At 34.4% G+C, this 5757-nt stretch overlaps 1 pseudogene; it reads left to right on the top strand.

The window, feature by feature from the left end:
* The first annotated feature begins 1785 nt into the window (after nt 1-1785).
* Nucleotides 1786-4442, top strand: LOC100243972 (sucrose-phosphate synthase 4-like; annotated as a pseudogene).
* Nucleotides 4443-5757: the final 1315 nt, after the last annotated feature.

Below are 5757 nucleotides of genomic sequence, written 5' to 3'. Positions count from 1 at the left end.
ATAATTAATTATATCTATTATTTTTTTATAATCATTATATATTTTTTGAGTTTTAAATTATTTTTAAAATTATTAAACTTATTAATAAATTCAATACAAAGTTCCACTTTACTTGAGATTTATTTTTTCTAGTGAAAAAAAAATCGGAAGAATAGTTTTTCTATTTTATTTTATTTTTAAAAATTGTTTGTAAAGATCAACAATAGTATAAATTTTTAAAAAGAATTTTGTTTTTAAATTAAATGCCCAATTAGATTTTTATTATTTAGACAAAAAAACTCTCAAGGATTTGTTTAAATGAAAATAAAAAGTTATTTCAAATTATGTACAATATGAGATTTTTTTTAATAAAAATAAAAAAATTTATTTTCATTTTCATTGTCATTTTTACATAATATTGAAATGAAACCAAATTATCATTTTAACTTTATATTCTCATTTGCATCCAAACACAAGTATTGAAATTACCAAATTCATTCTTATTCAAGAAGGAACATAAATGAAAATAAAATATTCATTCCCATTCTTAAATCCCATGTACCAAACATGCCCATAATATATTCAATGGAATATATTATATTATCTTTATATTTAATTTTTAAAATTAATAAAAAAAATAGTCTATATATTATTTTTCAATGTATAAAAATAAAAATTATATTTCATTTCAATATTTTCTATTTAAAAAAAAAATGAAATTTCGTTATGTTTACAAATATTTATGCTTAAAATATTTAAACTTTATAAATAAAAGTTTTTTTATATTATATTATTCAATATATAAAAATAATTTATATATACATATATTTAATAATACATATATTAATATTGTTTTACAATATATTTTAAAAATATTTTTTAGTTCTTTTTCTTTAACCCCAATTTAACTTTATAATAAAAAAATTATTTTACATAATAATTAATATAAAAAATATAAAAAATAAATTTATAATATATATGGGATATGTATATTCTAGATATTAGCTTAGAATTAACATATTCTGTATAAAAGGAATATAAAAAAGGATCTTACCAGTTATCATATCTCATTACCAAATCCATACAAACCTATGATACTTGCACTGTCCAGGCCAAATCCTAAGAAAAATGTCACCATGCTCAAGGCTTTTGGAGAGTGTCGACAACCCCAATAGCTAGCCAACTTGGTAAAAAGTTTCACTTCCAAGCCTTCTCTCATTATCCAAACATAAAATAAATACAATTTTAACATTCATTCTGAGCTGAATTTCTTGTTGATTTCGTCTTGTTTCTACAGACTTTGATTCTAGGTAACAGAGATGACATAGAAGAAAAGTCAAACAACAGCTCAGTTGTTCTTGTGGGGGGTTCCCCTCCACGTGTCCCTTTCCAACTCAAACCCCTTGGTCTTCTAGGATAATAATGTAACCCGTCTGGGATCATTTAGTCCAGGCCATGAGAAGTTCCGTCTAGCCCTAGAAGTGATAAGGTTCTTTCCACCCACAGGGCCAGACGACATCAGGGACCTAGACTCTCAGACGGGAAGATCTGTCCAGTCAAGTCTTTAAGACTTCTGACATCTGAGCAACCGACGAGACTTCATTTAGCCCACCAGTCCATGTCAATTAATTGTTACACATAATCCCAAACGTTGAGAAGCTAAGTGGACAGACAACTGCACGATCTGAAATCTTGGCACGTCAATAGATGGCACCTGCCAACCGACCTTAACTATGATGATTGCCCAGCAGCCCTCAGGACAATCATCATTACAGAAGAAGGTCAGAGTGCGTAGTCAGCACTACAATGGCGGTGTCATCAGTTCTATATAAACCCTCTAAAAAGCACGAACAAAGTACGTGCGCACATACGCTCACTCTCACCCACAAAGAACTACTCTTGTTTGACTTAAGCTTCGGAGGGGTGTGCTCGAATCACCCATCCGGACATCCTTTTGTGTAGGAAGAAAACCCGTCTGGCCTTAGTACAACTAGACGGATTCTTCAAGAGGCACGAAGTAGGAAAGAAGTCTGCCTAACTTCAACGAAGTTAGACAAACCTGACTGTAGTTGGCTTAGCATCAACAGTTCTTACAACGCTCAAGTTCATAGACAAGTATGACTTGTATGGTCAAGTGGCCTATCCCAAGCATCACAAATAGTATAAAGTTCCTGAGATATATAGGTTGGTTGCTAAAACCAAGGTGAATTTCATAACCCATGTGGAACATTCAACACACTGAGAACCATAATAGAACAGTAGTGGGCCCTGGTTTGCTTTGTGATGACTAGGATCCAAAATAGAGCTACTAGGAGTTTTGATAATTGATGTTGGTAATGGTTAGCTAAAAGTATATAATATGAATTGATTGAGAAGATAACGGAAAAACTAAGGTCCATCATCTCTATGTGTAAATGGCTCAGTTAAGCTTTTTTGTGTCAATAGAAAGACCCACATATCATCGCTTAGGTTCCTACTTATGGTTTTCCATGCCTTAACCTTCTTGTTTTGTCTTTTCATTGTGATATACAAACTCCTACCAGTAACACTTCTGTGGTGGGTTTCTTTTGAAGGGAGTTTTTATCAACCCTGCTCTTGTGGAGCCATTTGGTCTCACACTTATAGAGGTACAGCTTGAGTTTCTTCGCAGCCTATTAGCTTAAATAATAGTGAATCTACAACATTCTGACCTATATAAAGTTTTCTAACAGAAGAATAATAATGAATTCCTGATTGCTATTCTAATTTATTTATTGCCTTACAGGCAGCTGCTTATGGTTTACCTGTTGTTGCTACAAAAAATAGTGGGCCTGTGGATATTATCAAGGTAAACTTTAGACTAGTATGGGTAATTATTGGGCTAGCAACCCCTGTGGATTTTGCTTGTTTAGATCCTCACCCATGGTCATTAGAATTTATATATTCGACCTTCAATAGTTTTCTTCCACATACTTATTTGTTTTATCTAACAGGGGACTCTAATCTACCAGGCACAAAACAATGGCCTCCTTGTTGACCCACATGACCAGAAAGGCATAGCAGATGCCCTTCTAAAGCTCCTTGCTGATAAGAACTTATGGTTTGAGTGCCGTAAAAATGAGCTAAAGAACATCCACCGGTTTTCATGGCCGAAACACTGTCGTATGACTCCCTAAGGGATTTAGAAGACCTTTCTCTAAAGTTTTCTGTTGATGGAGACTTCAAGCTTAATGGAGAGCTTGATGCAGCAACTCGACAGAAAGAACTCATTGAAGCTCTAACCCGCATGGCTTCCTCTAATGGCAATTCTAGCGTTAGCTATCATTCAGGAAGAAGGCAAGGGCTATTTGTAATAGCAGCAGATTGTTATGATAGCAATGGAGATTGCACTGAGAGATTACCAACAATTATAAAAAATGTGATGAAATCTACAAGCTCTGGTTTAGGCCGAATAGGATTTGTATTGTTGACTGGTTTGAGTTTACAGGAGATATTAGAGAAGTTAAGGTGTTGCCAAGTGAACTTGGAAGAAATTGATGCATTGGTTTGTAATAGTGGGATTGAAATTTACTATCCATGGAGGGATTTGATAGCTGATTTGGAGTATGAAGCCCACGTGGAGAATCGGTGGCCTGGTGAGAGTGTTAGATCAGTAGTGACGAGGCTTGCTCAGGGAGAAGGGGGGGCTGAGGATGACATTGTGGAGTATGCAGGTGTGTGTAGTACAAGGTGCTACTCTTATGGAGTGAAACCAGGAGCTAAGGTAAGATTATTGCTAACCATTTCCTATGAAAATTTTTGTAGAGGCTAGTATGCACTGCTTGATGCTATTTAAATAAATGAATGGAAGACTCGGAGAATTGATGACTTGCGCCAAAGGATGTGGATGAGAGGCTTCCGTTGCAACCTTGTCTATACACATGCTACATCAAGGTTGAATGTGCATCAAGGGCCCAAGCACTAAGGTAAGATCTTTTTCCCATACATATGGCACACATAAAAAATACTAATGACTCTTTGAATTTATGTCTTCTGCAGGTATCTTTCAATTAGGTGGGGAATTGACTTTCTAAAATGGTGGTGTTTGTTGGGGAAAAAAGGGATACAGATTATGAAGACCTGCTTGTTGGCCTGCACAAGACCATCATTCTCAGAGGTTTAGTGGAGTATGGCAGTGAGAAGCTTCTTCGCCATGAAGACAGTTTCAAAAGGGAGGACATGATCCCACAAGATAGTCCTAACATTGCCTTCGAGGAGGAGGGTTATGAGGCTCTTGATATCTCAGCAGCTCTACTGACTCTCAGGATCAAGTGATCTGTTTTCCCCTTTATACTATATTTTTTCCTTTTTCATGTTTTGATGCATGTAGATTTCATATATATTGTAAAAGCCCAAATCTGAATACCTGACATAAGAAGAATATACATATCTAAACTAGTGTATAAAATTACAAGTTGTGCATGGTGAAATAATTTTTTACATCATTCCTCAGACTATAAGGCACCTAAAATGAAATGTCTAACTTCCAGGGGGTAATCTGTGCTTTGATGTGTGTACACTCTCATATGATATTTTTTCTGTGATGAATCACAAAAGTTAGCACATCTAATTTATTTCAGCCTCAAATATCAGAGTTAAAAACCAAATAACAATGGAAAGGTAATTGTATATATGCATTATTTCAATCAGCATATGTATAGCATCAGATAAGGGCATTACCAAGCCTAACATAGTTTTCATGGAAACAATATACAAGTTACTCCCATTGTCTCAATTCTTTCATGTTTGTTGAGCATCTATTAGTGTTGAGCATCTGAGTAAAACATTTACTCATTCAGTGTCTCCATATGTTCATGTAATGGATTCCAAACTACTAGTGCTAGTTTTTTTCCAGCCTTTGGAGAAGTCCAAGATCATGGAACTGATCGGCATTTTTTTATCACAAAGATCCAATTCTACCTTGTGTTTAGCTCTACAAAGACATTCAAGCATGTGAAAAATACATTGAAAATAAGAAGAGGCATCCATGGATCAGTGGGACATTTTTCACATGGAAAAGACAAATTAACATGTGTGCACAACTGTCTTTTGCAATATGAACATATAAATTTGGAGAAATCAATGAATTTATACTTGGTATAGCTTACTATTCAATTTTCATTGATCACAGTCATCATTTTTCAATCACTGCAAAGCGCAATGCTAAGCTATTTCAATTTTTGTTGTTTCTCAGTAATGGTTTTTCAGTCATTATAAAGCACAATGCTGGATCACTTCTATAAACATTTGTCTAGTCAAGATCTTTGTTACTAGGAACCCAGCCAGTTTGCCTTTTTCTCAATTCTATAAACATCTATCTTGTCAAGTAGCTAAATGCATTTACGTTAGCTTTCTCAATTTGGCCCTGCAGAGAGTGCAAGTACTCAGCTTCTCCAGCTTTATTAATAAGACAGCTTTGTGTTCCTCTTCCATGTCCATTTTTTCCCATTGTCTTAAGCTTAGGCTACAGTTACACACATTTAAAATAATACTTATAGGGAAAAAGTCATAGGTACATAATGTGCATGCACATTCGTAAAAGCAACACTAATATGTCCTAGTTTGCAATTTGGACCACATAAATATCTATTCATCAAACTTAATATGATTGGACGATCCAGATTTTCACTGTAGTGTTTTGCTAAATGAAGAAAGATATATAAAATGGTCTTGTATGTTGGAATAGGTTCTCTCATGTCCTCCCTCTAGCAAGTTCGGATATGGTATGCATGCGGAAAAATAAATATATGGTGCTTTAAG

Source organism: Vitis vinifera, chromosome 18, assembly GCF_030704535.1.
Source record: "Vitis vinifera cultivar Pinot Noir 40024 chromosome 18, ASM3070453v1".
Lineage (NCBI taxonomy): Eukaryota > Viridiplantae > Streptophyta > Magnoliopsida > Vitales > Vitaceae > Vitis > Vitis vinifera.
The sequence above is the reverse complement of the archived record's forward strand: the minus strand, read 5'-3'. Positions and strand labels throughout refer to the sequence as shown.